The following is a 25,664-nucleotide window of genomic DNA, read 5'->3' on the forward strand; positions in this document are numbered from 1 at the left end:
CACACTGAGCCTCTAGCACCTCGTCAGTTTCCATGCAGGTTTCCAGCCCCTCCTTGGTTCCCCGGGAACTTTCGACTCTGGTAAGTCGTGACTCTCCGCACCTGCCTGTGTGTCTCTCCAATTTGAGGGGTAGCAGGTGGCGGTTTGCCCTGTGTCCTCGCTTCTCTTACAGATTTAGGAAGAGTTGTTGACTTTTCAGTTTGTTTGGTTTTTATTTGTTAGCATGGAGTATCAGCTTCTAAGCTTATGGTTGGATCGAAACTAAGGCTTATTTTTCCTGCCTACCCGTAGAGCACTCTCAATAGATAGGAGAATTTGCATAACTGAAGCTCTGGTCGTTCGTTTCAGATAGTCTCTGTGATCTTCCATCCGGAAGAACTTTCTAGAACAAGTTGTGAATTTGAAAAGAGGCTAAGTCCTCCGTGGTTTGAGCAGAGATAAGATCTCTGATCAGAGGGTGGGAAGGCTTGCTTCTGGTTGAGCCTTACTCTCACCTTTACTCACAGTTTGATTCTGATTCCGCGTGATAAGAATGCTTTATTTCCAGTCCCGAAGAGTGAGAACGGGAGCAAGGATTTTCCCTCTTACCCCTCTGGTCCATCAAATCCCAAAATGCAGGTTCTTCTGGATTGGATTTGTCCTCAGGGTAAAAGGACGTCAGGACTCATTTAACTCTGAGCTCCATTTTCCTGCAGATCTTAACCTAGTAAATGCCTTACTATCCTATCTGAGCTTTTAGGAAACATTTTTTTAATGTATTTTACACAGCATTTTTAGTGATTTTCAGGGGGAGGGCTGTTCCAAATAACCTACCCAAACCTGTTCCTTGAAAGGGAAAGATACTCTATTTTCCTAACAGAATTTCTTAATCTGAAATTTCCCTCCTTTCTCTTATTCGTTATCTGACAACTCCAATGAGATTATACATTCTATTCCATTCTGTCTTGACCACTCATGTATCCACAAGGTTTGACTAGTGCCTGGCACATAGTAGGCATCTAATAAATGGTTGTGACAACAACAACAATAATAATAATGCCGTAACAGTAAAGTATTTTTAAAAATATAATCGCTACCCCCGTCATGGGGCTTGACCTCATGACCCCACGATCAAGAGTCACATGCTCATGGGGCGCCTGGGTGGCTTAGTCGGTTAAGCGTCCGACTTTCGCTTAGGTCATGATCTCGCGGTTCGTGGGTTCGAGCCCCGCGTCGGGCTCTGTGCTGACTGCCAGCTCAGAGCCTGGAGCCTGTTTCAGTCTGTGACTCCCTCTCTCTCTGATCCTCCCCTGCTCACGCTGTCTCTCTCTCTCTCCTAGAAATAAATAAAACATAAAAAAAAAATTAAAAAAAAAAGAGTCACATGCTCATGACTGAGCCAGCTCGGCACCCCATAACCGAAAAAGATGTTAAACATGGGATGCATCTAGGGTCTTAGCTGACAGCTCTGCTCTAGTCCCCCATTCTCCAAGTCATCCTACTTGTGGTGAGAGATTTAACTTTGGAAAGCACACGCTCTCAACTTTCAGCACGGCCTCAATGGGAAAAGCAATGGGACACTATTTCTTAGCCTGGTCTCCATACGAATCTGACCGTAAACTAATTTTCTATTCTTTTCGCCTCCCGTGTTGGCCCCCAAACCAGCCTACTTGGCATTTTTCTAAACATACGACACAACTTTGCGCCCACGAATTCCCCTGCCTTGGCTGTTCTTCCCATTAGTTCTTCCTTCTGTTCCAAACCTTCTAATCCTTTGACGCACTACTCCAATTCCACTTCCTCTACGATTCTTTCTCTCCTTCCCTGGCAAGAATTAATGGTCCTTTCTTTAAATTCCCAGAGTATTTTGGGCTTCCTTCTATATCTCTTATCACATGTGCTTTGCATTATAACTACTTCTCTACGTGGATTAATGCTTCCCCAAAACATTTGACCACGCCTTGCGCATCGCACTCAACAAATATGAATAGAAAAATGGATCATTGAAACAGGCTTAGATTGTGAACCTCAAATAATGACAAATAAGGGAATGTTTGTCTGCTACAGTGAAAAATACCTTATCTTTCAGGCTTCTGGAGATTTCTGAATATACTCAGTGGGGTCAGGCAGTAGCCTTGCCAATGGCTTAATGTATTTTTATTAAAATTATTATTTAAAACGATATCCAGTTGTTTGACACCTTTTACAGATGGTTGAGGGCCCGTTGCTCTTCTTCTCTCTTCTTTTCTTTTAAATTCCAAAGCACATGGAGTTTTCATCAGGGGACTCATCTAAAGAACCTAGAACTAAAAGTTAATTCTAACGACACCCACACTGTATTGAGTCTGACTCACATTTCCTATCAGCAGCTCCTGTAACCTTGTTGAATGTCTCATTTGTACTATTACTTCACCGAATGCCACAACCCTGAAAAACAGAAACCCAGGACAGCATTCCTCTCGTTTCCAGAGGCTAGGTCTTACAGGTGGGAAATTCCACATTATAAAACTGGGCATTTGGAATCGTGTGTCTTCAGCCTAATGTGCTGGGTTTTTTCTTTGATGTAGGAATTGGCAGCTATTATGTTATCCGTTATATTAATGCAACCGACGGACAGCATTATCGTGTTCTGTGGACTACTAAGAATCTTCTACGTTCTACAGAAAAACACTTGTGGTCAGGGTACTCCCTCTGACACTCTTTCAAAGGACTTAGAGTAGGACTATTACTGGATGTATTAGCACGAATATTACTGCTACATGAATCAGGGAGATTTGACTGGTGTGTGTTAATGTTTTTGAACCTCCCTACTGTGCAGAAGTCTGAGTAATCAACAAGAATGCCCTCGGTATGTTTGAGTTAACCTGAAACTCAGGAGAAACAAATCCTATAAAAGAAACAGTTTTACAGATCACAAGGGCAGTTTTAGGAGGAGAAAATAAATGAGGACATACAAAAGAGGCTTGCAATTAAATTTTAAAATGAAAAACTCTCTAAGGCGGGAATGTCACGGGCCAGGAAATCTCAACTGGATGCCAGAAATCTGAAAAAGAAGCCAGAAGGGCCAAACTGAAGGAAGTAAGGGTTCAGGGATGGGGGATGCCGAATGGTGCTTGATAGAGCTTCAATCTGCTTAGAGGTTAAATCAGGTAGTGTCTCCTAAGATCGCAAGTCTGACATCTTGTTGATAATGTTGGAGGCATATTGGTGTGGAATGTGTTGTATCCCAACAAGGTTACATGCCTCAAATCTGTTCTTACCACAAGCACTGCCAGAGCTCTAAGCTTCTCTATTCGTCCCCCCCCCCCCCGCCCAGCCGCACACACACATCGCTCTTCCATATTCTCCTATTCATCCCCGTCTGGACCCAATCCCCAGCCCAACCTCTCCTCCAACCCCCCCTCCTGCCCCTCCCAGGGGAACCTCTGCTTTGCAATCAGCAAACCCCTCCAGCTCCCCCTTCCTCCCTTCTGGAGCCCCCCACCCCCACCCCCGCTCACCCTGAGAAGGTTTCGCCGTAGCCAGAACAAATGGGTTCTCTCTCTCTCACACACACCTCTTGGACCTCAGGACCCGAAGCAGAAGCCGTGCTTTCCTGGGTCGCCATGAGCCTTTGCAGGCCGTGTCTCTCCCTCTCTGTTGCCCAAGCCCCTGCTTTTTGAGACTCACGCCATTCACATGCCACCTTCACGCAGACTTCCAGAACACGCCCTTTGCACTTCAGGCACGCGCACGCACTCCCCCTCCCCCCTCAATATACTCAAGGCTTTAGTTCCTGGCTCCCTGTCTTCTTTCGACCTCACCCCTTGCAGGATTTGGGGCCATTTCAATGTACGTGGTGGTGCTACGTCTCCCAGGCTGGCCGCTTAGAATGTTGACACTCAATAGTCAACATTCTAAGCGCATGTTGACTAGAGCAGCCACCCCACGGCCAGGTCACACGGGGCTTAGATCACTGACACCTGGCTCCTTCCTGCCTTAACCTGTCTCGTTTATGCCCTGAAACCGTGCTCTCTGTTTCTCCTCAGGACCATTCCAGTAGCGGACAAATGTGCTTTGGTGTCTACATTCTGAGAAAGGACTTCTGTCCGGGGCGCCGCAGGCTGGGATTGGGTCACATTGGCTTCTCAGAGACAAATGTTAAATTTTCAGGACTTTTGCCAGCTCTCTGACATGAAGTATGTTGGGGCCTTGGAGCTGGCCTTGCTGAGGGTGCTTCTGCCACTACAAACGAAGCCTCTGGCTTTACCAAGGGCGTTCTGTTAAACATTAACCAGCACGGTCCTGTCTTCCCTTCACCCTCCTGCTGCTCCCAGTGGGTTCTCCGCCACCCCCACCTCTGTCCCTGTTGAGGGAACACTTCTCAAGAGCTGTCTCCGCCCTCAGTTCCTGGCCCCTGGTCACTCCTCAAACCCACCCCAGTCTAGCTTCCGTCGCTGTCAATGTCCCTTAACACCTGCACGTCATAAATCCGAAACACACTTTTTCGGCTGTTTCACTTGAGTTTTGCCTTCAACGACCCTACCCGCGTCCTGCGTCTGAAAACGCAGACTCCCAGCTCCTCTGACACCGCTCGTCTCCTGGTTTTCCTCCGCCCTTGCTGTCCTTTTCCAGAGTCTGCCGTCCGCCTCCCTCAGACACATACACAACTTGCACAGGTTGGTTTCCCAGGTGCGGTTCTAGGCTCCCCTACTCCCTTGACACCTTCTCATGTGACCTCATCCTGTCTCATGAAGGATTCCTAAAGGGATACCTCATACCTCTCTGATCTCCACATCCCCCCCACCCAGACATCTGCCTATTTGGATGCATGCTTTTCTTTAACTGTAACATGGCCTGGGGCACCGGGGTGACTCAGTAGTAGAGCATCTGACTTCAGCATGGGTCATGACCTCCTGGTTCCTGAGTTCGAGCCTCACACCAGACTGGCTGCTGTCAGCCTGTCAGCACAGAGCCACTTCGGATCCTCTGCCCCCTTCTCTCCCTGCCCCTCCCCCACGTGGGTTTTCCCAAAAATAAATAAATATTTTTTTAAAAAAGTATCATGTCCTGATTCCTTCACAACCTGGCCAACTAGTTCCTCCCCCCAGCCTCCCCACCTCAGTAACGGGTGGCACCAGTTAGTCCTTTGCCCGAGTAGAAACGTGGCCATTCAAGATTCTTCCATCATCCTCACCCCCACGCTCAAGGCATCAGCAAGGTCTCTGTGTCTATCCCTTGGATATACGTGCATCTCCCAGCCCCCTGCCGCTGGCCAGGGCCGAAGCCACACAGTCTTCAAGGTCACCCTCAGGTGCAGTCTTGCCTATACTTTCCCAGCAGCCTCCTCACTGATCTTTACATGTCCACTGCCACCCCGCTTTATCCCTTCCACACAGCGGCCTGAGAAGACTGTGAAGAAAGAACATCCTGGAAATTAAAATGGCTTTTAAAAACCTTGAGACTGTATGGAAAAGCAATTACTTCACTATTAAAATGGCAAATTCCAAGAATGTAAATATAAAATAAACTACCAATAAAACATTTTTTTTTAATTTCATGGAAATAAATTCATAGAAGAGTTCAAGAGGGAAAGTATGACAGAAAACTTAGACGGAAGTTATTCATCTTGTGATGGATCAGTATGATGGAAATTATTTTATTTATATCTTTTTGATGTTTATTTATTTTTGAGAGAGAGAGAGAAAAAAAACACATGTCGGGGAAGAGCAGAGAAAGAGAAGGAGACACAGAATCGGAAGCAGGCTCCAGGCTTCCATGCGGGGCTCAAACCCACACACCATCTTGAGATCATGACCTGAGTCAAAGTCAGATGCTTAACCGACTGAGCCACCTGGGGGCCCCTTTGTATTTTAAATTTATAAAATGTTCATTCAGGCACCATCTTATCCCTTTTCATTTGAAAGAAATAATTTTGTTACATTAATTTAGACTTTAAAATAGTAGCTGTCATTTTATTTATTTATTTTTAAGATTTTATTTTCATGTCATCTCTACGCCCACCATGGGGCTCGTACTTACAACCGTGAGATCGAGAGTCACATGTTCCATCAACTGAGTCAGCTAGGTGCCCCTGAAAATAAGTTATAATTTTATTTTAATTTTTAAATGTTTATTTTTGAGCGAGAGAGAGACAGAGTGAGTGGGGGAAGAGCAGAGAGGGGGAGACCCAGAACCTGAAGCTGTCAGGCTCCAGGCTCTGAGCTGCCAGCACAGAGCCCGACGCGGGGCTCGAACCCACGAACCGTGAGATCATGACCTGAGCTGAAGTCAGATGCTCTATGGACTAAGCCACCCAGGCGCCCCGGTAGTTATCATTTTAAAAACAGCAATACATGGAAGCAGAATTTTAAAATTCAAAGGTGTGGGGCTGAAATAGGCGAAGGGGCTTAAAAGTACACTTATCTTGATAAGCATCGAGTAATGTATGGAATTGTTGAATCACTATGTTGTACACCCAAGACTAATTTAACACTGTGTTTACTATACTGGAATTACAATAAAATAGAAAAAAATTCAAAATTTAACAATATCTTTGAAAATGATCGCCAAATCCTTTTGCATATAACCAAAATAAAGCTCCTGAATGTAAGAGCTGCCTAAAATTATCTAATCAAACAAAAATTACTCAACTAATGTTCATCCTTTGCTATGGAATAAAAGGAAAATGTAAATCTTACAAAGTTTTCATATACCTATGGCCTTTTGTCAATTTACTTTTTTTAAAACTTTTTTTAATGTTTAATTTTTTGGGGGAGAGAGATAGAGAGAGACAGAACCTGAGCGGGGGGGGGGGCAGAGAGAGGGAGACACAGAATCTGAAGCAGGCTCCAGGGTCTGAACTGTCAGCACAGAGCCTGGCTCAGGGCTCGAACCCATAAACCGTGAGATCGTGACCTGAGCCAAAGTCAGATGCTTAACTGACTAAGCCACCCAGGCGTCCCTCAATTTACTTTCTTTTAAATGTTTGTTTTTGAGAGAGAGCGTGGGCACATAAGCGGGGGAGGGGCAGAGAGGGGGGCACAGAGGATCTGAAGCACAGAGCCATGCAAGCCTCGAACTCATGAACTGTGAGATCATGACCTGAGCCAAAGCTGGACGCTCAGCCGACTAAGCTACTCCAATGCCCCCAATTTACTTTTTAAAACAAATCAGCCACCCTCCTTAACCCTTCCTGTACAGGCCTGGAAATTAAAATGGCCTTTGAGGATTCCAAGGATACATGGAAAAGTGATTCTCTTACCCTTGAACTTGTCAGTAATTATTTTTTAAATTATAGTTATTTTCCAATTAACCCCGAAGACTCCAGAGTCAGATCAGCCTTTTTAAAGTGGAAAACAGATTGTTTTAATGTGCTGCCTCAAACCTTCCCATCACATCTCGTCTAAGATCCACATACCTTTCCTACCGGGCCCTGCAGAGTCTGGCCTTTACTTTTCTCTCCGCCTTACCCTGTCTCCCTTGCTCGCTAACCCCGCCAGCATCGAGGCACTGGCTTCCTCCCAGTGCCTGGGATGCCGTCTTCCTTGCAGATCAGTTGTGGTGGCCTCAGTGGTAATGGTTTTTGTTTTTTCCCCTCCGGACATTTGCACAAGCTCTTCCCTCTGTCCAGGGACACTTTCCCTTTGGCTTTCTGCTGACTTCATCTCACCTCTCAGGGCTTGTCTCAAATATGTTCCAGAAAAGCCCAGTAGGCAGGGGGTCCGGTAGAGCATTACGGGCACATTAGGCAAACAGCAAGTCGCCTCTCTTTAAAGTAAGTAAATTAATGTCTTAAACTTACTGTCTGGTTGGTGAGGTAACACTGCCTTGACTTTGTTGTGTGTTCCTCAGGTTCTTGAGAGATGGCTTTGGCTGAGCACCCTGGGACCAGGAAGTCAATGGCAGAGAAGCCCCATAGGGCAGGACCCCACTCTTCAGCTCGAGGGGCTTGTCGTGACCAGTGGTCTTTCCAAGCTCTCCCTTCTCCCTTGACAAATGTCAGCCAGCCCACGTCTTGGGTCCATTCCCCAGAAGCAGAGGCGAGGTGGGGTTTTTGTACAAGGGGTCTACTAGGTGCATGCCCTCAGGAGGAATCCGCAGGGAGGTGGGAGATGCAGGGGAGGGCAGGGAAGCAGCCAAGAAAAGTCTAGCCTCAGCCTGATCCCGCAGATGTAACATGAATGGCACCTCTTTGAAGCAAGGGGTCTGGGCTGTATCCCGGGACCAGTCAGCCACTGGCTGAGGGCACCTCGATGGTGGGGCGTACAGGCAACCTCACAGATACGGAGGAGGCCGTTGGGGCCCTTAACAGCCAGCACTCAGTAGTCCGTTGCATCCTCCAGGTAAAAGGGACCTGGGGTGGGAACCGGAAGCGATGGGTCATCTGAGGGCAGGAGTGTTCTACCTTGGTATTCATGTTTGGGGCTGGATAATTCTTTGTTGGGGTGGGGTGGGGGGCCGTCCTGTGCATTGTAGTGTGCTTCTCAGCACCCCTGGCCCCCACCCACTAGATACCAGTAGCACACCCCCACCCCAATCTCTAGATATTGCCAGATGTCCCCTGGATTGCAGAACTGCCTTCTCTTCCCCAGCCATCCCAGTATATTCTGTGGGGTCCTCAGCCAATCTGTGGAGGGAGCTCCTAGCCATTGCACTGCCTGTTCACCAAGCACATAGCACCCTACACACACATTCCGCTGTGTGTAAGTGTGTGTGTGTGCGCACATGCGCACACAAGGCGAAGAGGCTGAGCTTCACTGAACACAACTTGCTAAAGAGGCCTCGAATCTGCTAGCAGACATTCCTCTAAAGAAGATCTACAAATGGCCAATAAGCACATGAAAAGGTGCTCATCATTACTAATTGTTAGGGAAATGCCAATCAAAACCACAGTAAGATGCCATCTCATACCCATTTGGATGGCTACCATTAAACAAACTGAGGGCTGATGCGGGTGGTGGGGGGAGGGGAAGGGGGGTGATGGGCATGGAGGAGGGCACTTGCGGGGATGAGCACTGGGTTTTATATGGAAACCAACTTGACAATAAACTATTTAAAAAATACTCTTTTTAAAGGGGCTGTTTTGTGGTAAAAAAAAAAACACACAGAATATTACAAGTGTTGGGAAGGATGTGGTCAAATGAAAGTCCTCATGGCAGTCTTGGTGGGGATGTAAAATAGTGAAACCACTGTGGAAATGACAGTTCCTCAAATAATTAGAAATAGTATCACCATGTGATCCAACAATTCCACTTCCTGATATCTGGATATATATATATACATCCCCAGGAACTGGAAACAGAGTCTTAGTGTGAAATTTATACAGGCACATTTATAGCCCAATTATTCCCAATAGGCAAAAGGTAGAAGCAATCCAAATGTCCATCGATGGATGAATGGATAAAGAAAATGTGGTGGGTACGTACAGTTGAATATTACTGAGAGTTAAAAGGGAAGGAAATTCTGACACATGCCGTAACGTGGATGAAGCTTGAGGACATTATACTCAGTGAAATAAGCCATTCGCAAAAGGCTAAATATGGTATGATCCTACTTTTATGAGGTGTCTGGAAGAGTCAAGTTCATAGAGACTGGAAGTGGGATGCTGGTTGCCAGGGATTAGGGCAAGGGCAGAAAGGGGTGCTGCTTAATGCAAACCTAGTTTCACTTTTGCAAGATGAATTGAGTTCTGGAGATTAGTTGCATAACCACGTGAATGTACTTAATGCTACTCAACTGTACGCTTAAAATGGTTTCAATGATTTTTTTTAAATTTTTATATACATTTTTAATTTTAGAGAGCATGTGAGCAGGGGAGAGGGGCAGAGGGAGAGGGAAAGAGAGAATCTGAAGCAGGCTCCATGCCCAGCACAGAGCCCAACACGGGGCTCCATCCCACAGCCCTGGAATCACGTCCTGAGCCAAAATCAAGAGTCAGATGCTCAACGGACTGAGCCACCCAGGTGCCCCTAAATGATTCTTTAAAAATCCTATGATAGTTGTGGGGTGGGGGGATGACAAAGTAAAAGTAAGGTAACTGGTCTATAAATTCAAATTAGTCTATTTCCATATCTTCCTAAAGCCCAGCTGTGTTCTTACAGTAATTAGTAGTGGCATATTACTTAAATTTGGGAAGGGATTGTATTATGACCTCTTTGTTCTACAATCGATTTTAAACGACAACTATTGGATTAGAAACTGGGAGAGACTGACCCTGTGGAGCGACACCTTGCATTTAGAACCCCGGGTTCCCCTGGGATGCAGATTTCTCCCTTGCGCAGTGTTCCCAGCCGGGCCTCGCCTCTACAGACCCCCCTCCCCCTCAGATGGCATCCATGTGTTTCAGTACTGAGTTGTCTACTGGGTGTTTCCTGAATGAAGTTCCCAATTCCAGATGAATAAGACTTCCTCAGAAAACCGACGTGATGGTCAGGGCGCTGACTCTTCCCGGCAGAGGCCTTCCTCCCACACCACTGCCATGTCATGGGGGATTACGGAGAAGGGCGGGTTCCTCAGACAGAGAGAGAGCAGAGCATGTGTGTACAATTGGATTCCGTGGGAAAGCAAAGCTTCCACACAGACTCATTCATTCATCCATTCATTCATTCTACATATATGTACTGTGTACCAATGTTATGCAAATCACCAGAAAATCGTTATTAAAAATGAAGACGGGGCACCTGGGTGGCTCAGTCAGTTGGCATCTGACTCTTGATTTCGGCTCAGGTGCTGATCTCATGGTTCTGAGCTGGCAGCGTGGAGCCTGGTTGGGATTCTCTCTTGCTCTCTCTCTCTCTACCCCCCCCGCCCCATCCCTGCATGCTCGCTCTCTTTCTCTCTCTCTCTCAAAAGAAACAAATAAACAGTTAAATAAAAAATGAAGACAGAGCTTTACTAAGGCCATTTTATTGAAGCATAAATTACATACAATAAAATTCACCCTTCTAGGTATACAGCTCTATGAGATGACAATGTATATTATATAACAACCACCACAATCAAGATGCAGAATATTTCTATTACCCCCAAAAGTTCTCTTGTGCCCCTTTGTAGACAAGCCCTCCCCTCCCCCACAGCCCCTGGCAACCACTGATCTGATTTTTGTGCCTACAGTTCTGCCTCTTCTAAATGTCAAATCAGTGAAATCACCCAGTGTGTAGCTTTGGTGTCTGGGCTCCTTTCACTTAGCAGAATCCTGTTGCGATCCCTCCATTTTGTTGCCTGTATCAGTAACTCATTCCTTTTCATTGCTGAGTAGTATTCCACTATGTGGATATGACACAATTTATTTAGTCATTCACTAGTTGATGAACATTCGGGCTATTGCCAGTTTCCAGCATTATGAATAGAGCTGCTACAAACATTAGCATATGGGTCACTGTGTGGCCATAAGTTTTCATGGCTTTTGGATTAACCTTTAGGAGTGGCATTTCTGGGTCATTTGGACAGTGCATGTTTAAATTAATAAGAAACTGCCCACCTGTTTTCTAAAATCGCTCTACCTCTTTGCCTTCCTACCAGCGATATATACAAGTTCCAGTTGTTCTGCCCTTCACCAGGCAGAAAAGGCTTTTCACAAATATCAGCCTCTTATTTATTTCAGACCTGCAGAAATCACAGTCATTAGGTCATCAGCAACATGTGGCCATATCTTTAAGCTTCTCACTCTATACGCCGGGGCTCAAAAGTATGCACTGCTTGGGTGTTTCGACCATGCACAGTTTTCTTGATGAAACAGTAATATAAAAATGCCTTAATGATCTCATTCGGTCTAAGAAATAACAGCAGGGAAGAATTGGCCCTTAGCAAAATAGAAATAGACACATAGTAGAATAATACATGCTTAGCGTTAGAGGGAATCTTAAAAGCCTTCTCTGTCCCACCCGCTTGGGATGCTTGAATCCCGTCTCACTGTGTCCCTGGCAAGAGGGACATCCATGTTCTGGTGCAATCAGTTCTCTTTCAGGGATCTCATTTCCTCCTGGGCAGTGTAGTAATCAGGAGTCTGTTACTCAAAGCTACAGTCATCACGAAGTGCGTGAGTGGTGGACAGTCACTCCAACTTGAGGGTTCACTGCTTTCCGTTTGGGGCCCACATAATTCCAATCCCTATTTTTATCTAGCATCTCTTCAAATATTTGAAAGCACCTCTCTGGTCCCCTGAAGTACCTCCTCTCTCCCAGACTGAACATCGCTAGTTCTCTTGACCATCCTCACCCAACACGACTTTGAGTTCCTTCTCCACGTGGCCCCCCTCTTCTCAACAGACACGGCGATGCCTGATCTCTTCCTGGGGAGCTCAGTACTAATCCCCAAACGAATAAGTCTAGAAAACATGGAGTAGATTCTGCTCCAGGGCCTCACGGTCGCTTTTTTGACAGATGTTTCCGGTGCCTCACACTGAGCCTGCTGCCAGCCATTATTATCTGTTAGCCCGGCTACTTCCCCAATCTGGATTTGCAAAGTTAAATTTTGGGAGACTCAGGAGAAGGACGTAAAATGTTCTCATTATAGATTCATCCAATGCTCCAATTTTCTACAGCTTTGGGTGACCCTGATTTGTTCACAATTTCAACTTTGTGTCACTTCCAATTAAAAAAAATGTTTAATGTTTATTCATTTTTGAGAGAGAGAGAGAGAGAGAGAGAGAGAGAAAGTGGGGGAGGGGCAGAGAGAGAGGGAGACACAGAATCTGAAGCAGGTTCCAGGCTCTGAGCTGTTGGCACAGAGTCTGACATAGGGCTCGAACTCAAGAACGGCGAGATATGACCTGAGCCAAAGTCGGACTTTTAACTGACTGAGCCATCCAGGTGCCCCTTGTCACGTCCAAATTTGATAAGAGCAAGTCTATAAAATCTTTGTTCAGCAATGAATATTTGCTGAGCACCTACTGCGTCCTATCTTCTTGAGCAGGTCCTATGAATACAAAAATGAACAGGCTGTTTCTGGAGAAGCTCACAGCAGTTGGGTGAGTTGTGAACTACACTGAAAGCCTCGCCTAGGATTCCATGAGTGTAATCATCAGAACACCACGGGCTGTCTTCTGACGAGTCATGAACCCATCTACTTGCACCAGCATCCAATCCAGACATCTCCATCTTGCCCACACGGCTGGCATGAGAAAGCCTGAAGAACATCTAGAAATGTAGATACGCTCTGTCCATACATGGCTGCTGAGCTAGGGGTCAGAGCATTCAGAGGGATGGGGACAGGAGACCGCTGTGAATTGCATTTAGCAAGCGGCCAGCCCCTACTCTCCCCACATCCGCACTGTGCCTTAATCTCGAAACACTGCACAAACGTATTCACATGCACATAAGGATTACTGAAAAAATACGTGGTTTGTAGTAGATAATGAGCTCCTGGGGCGGCCCAGTTGACATGAACAGATAATAAAAGTATTGAAAGAATACCCTCTACAGGGGAAACCGTGTCTTAGGGTGTAAGCCTCCTTTCAGAGTAATAAATCTGGTGGAGTGCAATTTGGGCAGTGTCCAAAAAGCTTCTTGGGCTGGGGAGATTGGCAGTCTAGGTGCTAGGTGATTTTTTGCAAGAGGACTTAAGAGAAGAGGCCTAGCGCCCCCCCACCCCCACCCCACCCAGGCCTGGGCCCAGCTCCCTCCAGAAGGGAAAAGACTGTTTTGGGCAATCCAACGCCACATGGGAGATGGGAAAGCCCAGGAGGTGTGCATACTTAATGGATACTTGACAGCCGTGTTTATTGGCCCCAAGGAGCGTTCGTAGTTCTCTGGTTTGGATTCTGTTCCCATTTCTCCCTCTCCCCCCACGCCACCCCCGCCCCCCCCCCCATCAGGGAAAGTGTTTTCAGAGGCGAGATCTCCTTTACATGAAGAAATCAGCAAAGAACCACAGATTGGCGAGGGTGGTCTGGGGCACTGCTGACGATGATCCCAAAGGAGCAAAACTTTGGAAAAAGGGTTGCTTCCTCAGGAAATTCTTCTTCGGCCCCCTCTTCCAGAAACCCCCTCACCTCAGCCCCTGCGCCAGGAAGGTTTCCTACAGTGCCCAGGAAGCTGGCTTCTTATCCAGACCGTGACAGCGCCCGTCAGTTCAAAGGACAAGGTGTGAACCGTGTGTGGTTCGTTTCTCCCGCGTTTCCACGGGAAGAACCCGGCGCCCCCACCCCGCCCCCAGGGAAGGACCCCCCCCCCCCCCCCCCCCCCCCGCCCTTCCCCCCCCCCCCCCCCCCCCCCCCCCCCCCCCCCCCCCCCCCCCCCCCCCCCCCCCCCCCCCCCCCCCCCCCCCCCCCCCCCCCCCCCCCNCCCCGTCCCATCTGATTTTCCCGGGGCCAACGCGCCGGGCTTGTTTACTCACGTCTCGCGGGGTTCTGCGGTGCCCCGGGGAAGCCGAGCCGCGGCTCCTCAGAGGTTATTTATCTTTTCCTGCGAGGGACTCGGGACAGGCCGGGGTGTTGCGCATCCTGTGAGGTTGTTTATCACCCACAGCCCCGCCGCGGCGGAGCACTTCGCGTCCCGAAACCCCGGACTACGTGAGCGAGCGGAGGGCGGGGGGGGGGGCCCTTGGGCGCGCGGATGAACCCGCGTCCCCTGGAGCCGGCCGCGACGTGTCCTCAGGCCAAGGCTCTGACCCCGGGCGCGCAGGTGACACGGACCAGGCGGCTGCGCTCCGCTCCCCCCACCGCGCCCGCCCCGCGGAAGTCCCCGCCGAGCGACACCGGCTCCGACACGGTCCCGGCGGGGCCCGGGGGACGACCCGAGGCACAGCGCCCCCACCCCCGTCGGGGCCGCCCTCGCGCGGATCAGGACGCCCCGCGCGCTCCCCGTGCGGAGTCACCGGCGGGTCAGCCCTGCGCGGCGGCTTGGCTCCCCAGGGGGTCCTCCGTGAGAGGCCGCCCCTCGGCCCCTCCGCGACGCGCGGGGGTCGCTCCGGCCGGGTCCCGCCGGAGCCCTGGGCACCCCCGCCGCCCGGAGACCCCGAGGAGCGAGGGTGGCCCCCCGGGCGGTTCCCATAGGACCCAGGCCGATGGAAGATTTGAAATTAGCCCTTAGGGGGACTCTGGGGTGAGTCTTGTCCTTTCTCCCCGTTCTTTCCCTTTCTCTCCGTTTCCATCCTATTCTCTGGATTTTCCTGCCCTTCCCTTTTTTCTTTTTGGTCTTTCGGGCGTTTGTCGAGGGTGAGGTGTCCCCCGCCAGCGTCAGGAGCGCGCCCCGGGAGCGGAGGCAGGACGGAAGGGGGCTGTGCCCGCACACGCGCACACGCGCACACGCACATGCACACTCACACACTTCGGAGGGAAGATCAAACGCTCGCGGCGGCCCGGGGTCTGTTTTCTCAGGCGTCCTTCCCCCATCACCGCATTGTTCGCGGGACAATGGGCGCCTGTGTCAGTCTCGTCGGCACCGGTTTTGTACGATGCAGGAAACAGCATTTCCTCTCGGCGCTGGAAAATTAACTTGGATCGTGCTTTTCCCTTTTTATTGAGAATCCGCACACACCCCGGGAAACCCGAGCTCCCGGAGAGGGGAAGGAGCGGCCGCAATAGACATCCCGAAGGCCTGCCCCAGCCCGGCCCCTTCCCGCTCAGCTCACGGCTCCAGGGCTCTGCCAAAGGAGGAAACTCCCGGCGCTGAACAATAAGATGGGGCTGGGTGTCTCGGCAGTGACCCTCCCAGCGGGGCCGGTGGGACCGACCGTGCCAAGCGGCAGCCAGAGCCCCAGCAGCGCTGCAGAAGGGGAACTTGGCCAGAGACCCCAGCTGCCCAACCCCCCGCCCCCCCACACTTCTGGAGGTACCAGCGGTGGGCTCCAAGTTGCCTAAATTTGCGCCTTGCGACGCGCTGCCTACGTGATCCCAAAGTGTACGAATATGAATAACCGTTAGGCCCACAAAATTACCAGTAAATATTATTGCAGTCGCATAGTACTTCTACTTTGGTATTGATCTCACTTTGCCCTGTCTCTGGTCTTCTGGCCTAATACTGGATTCCAAAATCGTTGAGCAGAGAGGGGTCTTCTCTGTCTGCATTTATTACTATAAATATTTCCTAAAAATGTAGACATGTGTGCCTCTCCTAGCTAGCCCCACAACCATCTACTGTTCACATCTGTAGGCTGGGCGTAGAACAGCTGAGTGCTGAGAGTGCCCATAAACTGTATGCCTGTAGGTAATTGACATGCCTCTCCTCTGTACCCGGATACTGCCATATGTGTTTAATGATCGCTGTACCACTACCATCGCCATCTCCTCTATCCAACTTTAAAAAAAAAATTAATGTTTATTTATTTTTGAGAGAGAGTACGAACAGGGGAGGGTCAGAGAGAACAGGAGACACAGAATCTGAAGCAGTCTCCAGGCTCTAAGCTGTCAGCCTAGAGCCCAACTCGGGGCTTGAACTCACCAACTGAGAGATCACCACCTGAGCTGAAGTCGGACGCTTACTCGACTGAGCCCCCCAGGTGCCCGTCCTCTATCCAACTTTCGATGGCAGTCTGCGGGGAAGACAGAACTCCATCTCAAATCTACCCCTCTCCTTCCTCTTTTGCAACAAACTCTTCAAACGTGTCATGGAAACGTAGTTTTTGAAAATGTTATTGCCCATCAAATCGTAAACTCTCAAACTTTTTGATAGACTTTATTTTTCAGAGCAGTTGTAGATTCGCAGCAAAACTGAGCAGAAGATGCAGATTTCCCAGATACTTGTCCCCCGACATACTTGGAGCCTCTCCCGGCCAGAGAGGCACATCTGTTAAAATCCACAAACCTACCGGGACACATCCTTATCCCCCAAGTCCATAGAATACATTAGGGTTCACATATGGTGCTCTACATTCCATGCGTTTGGAAAAATGTGTGTTATAGCATCATACAGAGTATGATACCATCCCCTAAAAATCCTGTGTTCCATCTGCTCATCCCTCTAAACCCTCAGTTTTTTAGTTTATCATCATACCCAACTGACATGAAGACCAAAACAGAGACTGTCAAAAAGCACTTTGAGGACTTTCTATCCTACGAGAGTAAGATATAAATCAGAGTGGCCCGGATCATTGATCTGTTGCTGGGTCTGCTTTCCAATCCTGTAGGTTTAAAATCTACTTTTTTCCCTGACCACCCACGTTTATCCCTTCTTCCTCTTCCAGCTGCAAGAGTTAATGGTCTGTAAAACAAATACTTACATATTTAAAGCCTCTAGGGAAGCACTAAAAGGACCCCTTTGGGACTCTTTGTAATGTGAAAATCATCCTCTAATTGCTTTGCTCACAGTTGTTCGGGTCCTTAATATCATCTGAAGGGAGGTGAGCCATGGGTAAAAGCCAAGGCTGCTTCATGCTTCCTGAGTGAATGAATGATTGACCATATCCTATTTTTCTGTTTGCACATTCTTTTAGTTATAAGCTTAGAATAGAGATTATAGCTTTGTGGTGTATGGAAATAAATTGGGGAGAAACGAGTGGAGCAATCTCTAAGAAGGTATAAATTGGGTGCCCCCTAATTGCTCAACAAATATTCTGTAATGAAAAAGTTGGCTGGCCCCAATGGTTAGTCCAGATGCATTGAGACTTCTCCAGCAGTCTGTTATGGGTTGCAAATTGCAAACCATTTGCAACATCCTGAATGGCCCTGTGAGTGTGCTTCTTAAGAGGGTCCTCTCTGCTTTTGCAAATATACCTCCCCTAAAACCTCTGTTGTTCTTATCTCTGCCAGGGCCTTTTGATAGAGCGTGCAACTCTGATTTGAATCTACTATAGTTTTTATTTCTCTTTTAAAAATGTTTTAATGTTTATTTTTTTTGCGGGGGGAAGGAGCAGAGAGAAAGGGAGACAAAGAATCCAAAGCAGACTCCAGGCTACCAGCTGTCAGCACAGAGCCTGAGGAGCTTGGACCTGTGAATTGCAAGATCATGACTTGAGCCAAAGTTGGATGCTTAACCGACTGAGCCACCCAGGCGCCCCGCCCTGGTTTACTCATCTTTTTATATATTTTTTCCAACTAGACTATGAGCCTCTTAGAGCATTGCCTTAGATCTGCTGGCCTATCATCGTTTCCTGCACCTAGAAATAGATCAATAAATGTCTGATGGCGGTAATAGGGATAAACAAGTTATCTGTGTGAAATGAAGGCAGAGGTCAAAAGTCATCACGGAGCAAATTAAATGATGTCTAATGCCCTCCAGTGGCAGTTTTCCAATGGCATTACGTGGATGTGTTCCCAGGAACCAGTGGAGAAGGACGTTCTACCAGAGCGATTTTTGTGTTTGCGGTCCTGCAGCCTAGGACCAGTTTGCAAACATCTCTCTTAGAGAATGACAGCAACAGATGAAGGCAGATCGCTCTCCCAAACCTACTAATGGGGCAAAGTGTTGAAGATTCAACTCTCCCTGTCACCCTCCCTTCAGGGGACACCTTTCTGAACACGCTCTCTGCACTTGTCTAGAAGGACAAGAAAACTTTTTGGAAAAGAAATGCTCAGAGCTGGGGAAGATGATGGGAGGTTTGAATCCTGTTCTCTTCCATGGAAATAGCTCCAGATGCCTAGGGCTCCCGTCTGTCCATACACCCTGTTGGTGTTTCCATCTAGTTCAGTGCTGCCCGCATCTGAGAGGCAGGTAATGTCCCCCACCCCCACAGCCTTCTCACAAAAGGGTTAGCCCAAAATTAAGCTAAATGAGTCAGGGGCTTATGGAACTGGGTAGATTCTTTGATACCCTTCAGCTAGGAGGTTGTTAGCAGCTCACAAATGCAGAATGGCCGAGTTTCAGCTTGCTTCCCAATGGATTCTTCATGTTGGCTTCACTTGTGTGGGTGACCAGAGGCGAATCTTTTCTCTTCTTCATGGATTGCTGAAATGTATCGGTAAAGCTGCTCCTTGGCTCCATTAAAGGGAAGTCTCTATGAAAGAAATTCATTCAGGGAGCTAATAACGCGCCCTCTCTTGCTTCGTGCGGTATCCCAGCTCGGCCGTCCATCTCCTGTTCTGGTCCTGGGCTTCCGATCTGCTTCTTCCCTCGCCCCCCAGCCTCCAAGCCCCTACCCCGGTTTCCTGCCTAGTAATCATTTCCTTCTAGGACTGCTGCTCAGTCTGCCTTCTAGAACTCTGGTCCCGAGGCTGAGGCCTGGCTGAGAGCCCCTTGCCTACTCCCTTCCTGACTCTCACTGTGGTGTTCTACCTGTGTTTTTAAGAGTTCTCTTCCTTCATCTTAGTCTCGCTTCCCCACCGCTGATTAATTTCTTGGGCCCGGACTCGCGATTATGATGATCAGTGAGCACCCCTACGACACAAACACCCATCCTTGGCAGGGAGAGATTCCCTCGGCCTGTTTTCTTCCTTCCTGGGCTTTACTTTCCGTCATTGGCTTCAGCTTATCGGGAGTGTCCAACCATTTCCCCACTAGACCAGGTGACAGCTCAGACCCTTTCTGCCAAGGAGGCACGTTTAAATTAAAATACCAATAGAAGCTGAGAGTTGTGGCACCTGGAAAAATAGCAACACGTGAGTCACACCCAGCCTTGAAATACTCTGTGATGTTTGTGGGCACCTTGCAAACTTCAATCTGCAAGGCCAGATTCCAAGCCTGTTTACTTCCTCTTGGGTGATCTGCTCTCGTATTAGGCAGGTGGCTACCCGCAGAGCAGTGGTACCTTAGATTTTTCTAGATGGCTAGATTCTCCCACAAGTTTGATTCACTGAGTGCAAGAATGACTCAGCCTTTAAAAGCCATATGCCTTTAATGACTTACATGTATAAAAGTCCTGCAATGTAGGAATGCTTGGTGCAGTAAACATTGTTTAAAAATCTTAAACATGAATATTAATGAGCAACATGTAGACTTCCTAATGTCAACAGCTTATAATATTTAAAATTTTCATCTAAATGACTCTACTCTGTCCTAAGTTTATGTTTATGTTCTGTAGATAGATTTAAACTTATGTTTATGGCTTAGAACATGATTTAATTAAAACATCTGGATAAAAGGTAGTAATAAATAAAATTCTATGACTTTGTCACCAACCTCTAGTTGTATCCAGTGTCTGGTCCTACGTGTATGTATTTGAGTGGAAAACATCCTTTTTTATGTTTGTTTAATTTTCAGTGAGTGAGCAGGGGGTGGGCAGAGAGAGAGAGGGGAACAGAGCATCTGAAGCGGGCTCTGCGCTGACAGCAGCGAGCCTGATACGGGACTCGAACTCATGATGCATGAGATCATGACCTGAGCTGAAGTCCAACATTCAACCAACTGAGCCATCCAGACGCACCTGGAAAACATCTTTTTCACTTACCTGAAGCTTCTCAGGCCTATTTCCACCTCTCCCACCAGTGTCTTTCCTGGATTAACTCCGGTTTCGTAATCACGAAAAGCCTGTCCTTCACCAACATAAATGGAGCCTTTTTATAAAAATGCCTGCTTTGCCTCTTGTCCTCTTTGCTTCCCTCCTCGGGGCCCTGAATGAAGGCGAAAAAGTGAAATGACAGGTGACAAACCAGCCTCAGGAGCACCATGGCAGCCTTCTTTCTAATCAGAAGAGTTTACATTTTGGCCATCCTTAACTAGGCTCTCCGCCAGTTGAAGCCAGAGTTCATGTTTAGACGTCAGACATGCTGGCACACCTCTCCACTCGTGCATGCACACACACACACACACACACTCATGTTCACACATGCGCATCTGTGCATACACACCTCGTCACCCTGTCCGGGCAAACCAACCACAGAATTGACTGGGCCAGCAAGGCTCCATCTCTTGGTAACTTAAATCATTACGGGATAGAGGCAGAGTAAGTAGGTCGACAAATGAATCATTTTAATGGGGAAGCCCTACAGAGCACTTAGAATGGACTGAGAACAAGCCATGTGCTTGCAATAGCCCCAGGAGGTATGTAACTATTTTTAAATGTAAATCGAATCCCTACCCACCCCCCCACCCCCCCAACCCCCCACCCCCCGCCACTTTTGTACCTGACCCAGTTGTGAGTTGCTTCGGTTCTTCTTCTTTTTTTTTTTTTTTAATATAGTTTATTGTCAAGTTGGTTTCCATATAACACCCAGTGCTCATCCCAACAAGCGGCCTCCTCCATGCCCATCACCCCCAGAGCCATAAGAATCTGAAGCCTACTGTGAGTCTCCAGAATTAAAAATTCTTTTACATTTCCCTAAATATACAGATGAAAACATTAAGGCAAATTTAGGGAAGAAGCATAGGAAATGAAGGAGATTCAGTAAAGAAAACTCCCAAGATGAATGAAAAGTAATTATTGCCACACAATGGAACTGATAGGAAAACGATTATGGATCAGGATTACGTAAATGTTACGGTCCAATAATCTACATATAGTAAAAACTGTATATATGATGTAGTTGTCCTTAAATTGCTAAACTAATCACTACTCTTTTCTTTTCTTTAAAGAAAGGGAGAGTGCGAGCTGGCTCCTGAGGGTGAGGGAGGAACTAAGGGAAAGGAAGAGAGAGAACCTTAAGCTCCATGCTGAGCCTGATACCAGGACCCTGAGATGATGGCCTGAGCTGAAATCAAGAGTTGGATGTTTAACTGACTGAGCCACCCAGGTGCCCGAATCACCGCTTTAAGGTTAATGGTTTCCTGTTTTTATTCATGTGCCTTCCCATGTATGCTTTCTAATTTTTTCTAAATATATGATAACGTTACATAACTTTTATGCTAGGAATATCTATTTGTACCTGACTGGCAGACACTGGGAAATAGTGAACAAAATTAGGATTCAGATGTCTGAGCATGCCACCAAAAATAGTGAAGAGTCAAGTTTGCAAAACCCATAATTAGTGAGTCAGGTAACTGAAGGTTCTTGGGGCACCTGGGTGGCTCAGTCATTTAAGCATCTGACTTTGGTTCAGGTCATGATCCCACGGTTTGGGAGTTCGAGTCCTGCATCAGGTTCTGTGCTGACAGCTCGGAGCCTGGAGCCTGCTTCAGAATATGTGTCTTCCTCTCTCTCTCTCTGCCCCTCCTGCGCTCATGCTCTGCCTCTGTCTCTCTCAAGAATCGACATAAGAGAATTTTTTTAAAAATCTGAAGGTTTACTTTTAAAAAATAGGTTAACATTTTTTCTAATAGACTTTAATTTTTTTGCATTTTTAAAATTGATGTAGAATTGACACCCAGTATTATATTAGTTTCAGGTGTGCAACACAGTGATTCAACAGGTTTATACATAATGCTGTGCTCACCACAAGTAGCTTCCATCTGTCAGCATACAGTGCTATTGCAGTATCATAGTCTGTGTTCTTTTTGCTATACTTTTCATCCCTGTGACTTATTCACTCCATGACTGGAAGCCTGTATCTCTTACTCTTCACCCATTTTGTCTATCCCTCACCAACCCATCTGGCAACCATCAATTTGTTCTTCGTATTTATGGACCTGGTTCTGCTTTGTATTTATTTGTTTGGTTCCACATCTTTGTATTTATTTGTTTGCTTCCACATCTTTGTATGTTTGTTTGATTCCACATCTAAGTGAAATTGTATGGTATTTTTCTTTCTCTGAATTATTTCACTTAGCACAGTAACTTCACTTAGCATAGGTCCATCCATGTGGTCACAAATGGCAAATCTCATCCTTTTTTTAAATTAATTTTTTAAAAATTTATTTCTGAGAGAGAGAGAGAGAGAGACAGTGTGAGCAGGGGAGGGTCAGAGATGGAGACACAGAATCCAAAGATAGGCTCCAGGCTCTGGGCTGGCTGTCAGCACGGATCCCAATTCAGGGCTCGAACCCATGAACTGTGAAATCATGACCTGAGCTGAAGTTGGACGCTTAACTCAGTGAGCCACCCAGCGACCCCAAATCTCATCCTTTCTTATGGCTGAGTAGTAGCCCATTGTGGGTGTGTGTGTGTGTGTGTGTGTGTGTGAGAGAGAGAGAGAGAGAGAGAGAGACATCTTCTTGATCCATTCATCTATCTATGGATACTTAGGTTGCTTCCATATCTTGGCTATCATAAATAATGCTGCAATAAATATATGCATAGCGATGCATACATCTTTTGGGATTAGTGTTTTCACTCTCTCTGGGTAAGAACCCATAGTGGAATTACTGTGTCATATGCTAGTTCTATTTTTCAGTGTTTGAGGAAGCTCCATACTGTCTTCCACAGTTAATGCAATAGTTTGCATTCCCACCAACAGTGTATTAAGAGTTCCTTCTTCTCCACATCCTCACCAACATTTGTTGCTTCTTGTCTTTTTTATTCTAGACATTCCAGCAGGTGTAAGGTGATATCTCATTGTGATTTTGCTTTGCACTTCCCCGATGGTGAGGTGATGTTAGGCATCTTTTCACATATCTGTTGGGCAGCTGTATGTCTTCTTTGGAAAAAAATGTCTATTCAGGTCCTCTGCCCCATCTTTAAATTGGGTCATTTTTCTTTTGGTGTTGAGTTGTATAAGTTCTTTATATAATTTGAATATTAAACCCCTTATCAGATATATCATTCTCAAGTACTCTTCCCATTCAGTAGGTTGCCTTTTTATTTTCTTGATGATTTCTTTGGCTGTGAAAAAGCTATTTATGCTGGTGTCATCCCAATAGTTCATTTTTCTTTTGTCTCCCTTGCCTGAGGAGACATAACTAGAAAAATGTTGCTATGGCTGATGTCAATGACTTCCATGCCTATGTTTTTTTCCCCCCAGGAATTTTATGGTTTCAGATCTCCAATTTAGGTCTGTAATCCATTATGAGTTTATTTTTATGTATGGTATAAGAAAGTGGTCCAGTTTCAGTCTCTTGCATGTAGCTGTTCAGTTTTCCCAGCACTATTTATTAAGGAGACTGTCTTTTCCCCATTGTCGTTTTTTGCAGATTAATTGACCATACAATTATGGGTTTATTTCTGGGCTCTCTATTCTGTTCCATTAATTTATGTGTCTGTTTTTGTGCCAATACCATACTGTTTTGAGAACTGTAACTTTGGAGTGTGTCTTCAGATCTGGAATTGTGATACATCAAGCTTTGTCCTTTTTCAAGATTGTTTTGGCTACCCAGGGTCTTTGGTAGCTTCATACAAATGTTAGTACTATTTGTTCTACCTCTGTGAAATAATAATGTTGGTATTTTGATCGGGATTGCTTTGGGTAATACGGACATTTTAGCAATATTAATTCTTCCAGCCTGTGAGCATTTTTCCATTTATGTCATCTTCAATTTCTTTCATCAGTATTTTATAGTTTTCAGAGTGCTGGTTTTTTACCTCCTTCATTAAAAAGGTATTTTATTCTTTTTGCTGCAGTTGTAAATGTAATTGTTCTCTACATTTCTCTTCTACTTATCATTATATAGAAATACAACTGATTTCTGTGTATTAATTTTGTATCCTGCAACTTTACTGAATTCATTCATTACTTCTAATTTTTTTTTTTTTTGGTGGAAGCTTTAGAGTTTTCCACATATAGCATCATGTTATTTGCAAATAGCAACAGTACTCGCTTCGGCAGCACATATACTAAAATTGGAACGATACAGAGAAGATTAGCATGGCCCCTGTGCAAATAGCGACAGTTTAACTTCTTCCTGACCTACATGGATGGCATTTATTGCTTTTTCTTCTCTGATTGCTATGGCTAGGACTTCCAGTACTATGTTGAAAAGTAGTGAGTGTCTTGTCTTGTTCCTGATCTTAGAGGAAAATCTCTAATAGACTTTATTTTTAAGAGTAGTTTTAGGTTCACAGCAAAATCAAGCAGAAATTATAGAGTGGTCCTATGTACCTACACACACACACACACACACACACACACACACACACACACAGAGCCTCTGCTACTTTCCACGTTAGTAGATAGTGTGGATCTGCATTCTACAAGAGTGACACATTTGTTATAATTGATGAACATACATTGACACATCATAATTACCCCAAATCCAGGATAGGGTTCACCCTTGGTGTTACACATACCCTGGGTTTGAACAAGTAGATAATGATATGCTGCTGCCATTATGGTATCGTGCAGAGTGGTTGCACTGCCCCCAGAATCCTCTCTTCTCTGCGATTCATCCCTCCCTCCGAGCTAACACCCGGCAGCCGCTGATCTTTTCACTCTTCGTAGTTTTGCCTTTTCCAGAATGTGACATCGTTGGAACCATACAGTATGTAGCCTTTTCAGAATGGTTTCTTTCACTGTTTAAAGATTAACTTTTTAAAAAAATGTTTACTTATATTTGAGAGAGAGCCAGAGTGCCAGTGGGGGAGGGGCAGAGAGAGAGGGAGACACAGAATTTGAAGCAGCTCCAGGCTCTGAGCTGTCAGCACAGAGCCCGATGCGGGGCTTGAACTCACGAACCGTGAGATCATGACCTGAGCTGAAGTCAGACACTTAACCAACTGACCCAGGCGCCCCAACATTAACTGCTTAAACCACCAAAGGAGTCTCTTCACATCAAGCTCCTATTTTTGTATTTTGCCTCCAAAACTTGTTCTGATGGCTTTCTTCTATCCTCTGATGGCTAGACACATATACCCATGTCACTCTGTGTGTCCCTGGGACGTTACCTCAGAGCACTGAAAGGGCATGACTTTCTGTCTTTAAGTATATAAAAGACAATGGAACATTTGTAAGCGAAACACATGGTTACCCCACTTATCACCCAAGGGTGACATGGACCCATGGGGGGGGGGCTTTAGAATATATGGATGGGGCCAGAGTATAGCTGACTTAACTTCAGCCATTTAAGAATCATAAACTTCATGGGGCG

General features: G+C 46.5%; 1 pseudogene; it reads left to right on the forward strand.

The window, feature by feature from the left end:
* Window positions 1-24,390: 24,390 nt before the first annotated feature.
* LOC120247767 lies at window positions 24,391-24,481 on the forward strand (annotated as a pseudogene).
* The last annotated feature ends 1,183 nt before the right edge of the window (window positions 24,482-25,664 follow it).

The sequence above is a fragment of the Hyaena hyaena genome, unplaced genomic scaffold, assembly GCF_003009895.1.
Source record: "Hyaena hyaena isolate Hyena2069 unplaced genomic scaffold, ASM300989v1 scaffold_11, whole genome shotgun sequence".
In the NCBI taxonomy this organism is placed as follows: domain Eukaryota; kingdom Metazoa; phylum Chordata; class Mammalia; order Carnivora; family Hyaenidae; genus Hyaena; species Hyaena hyaena.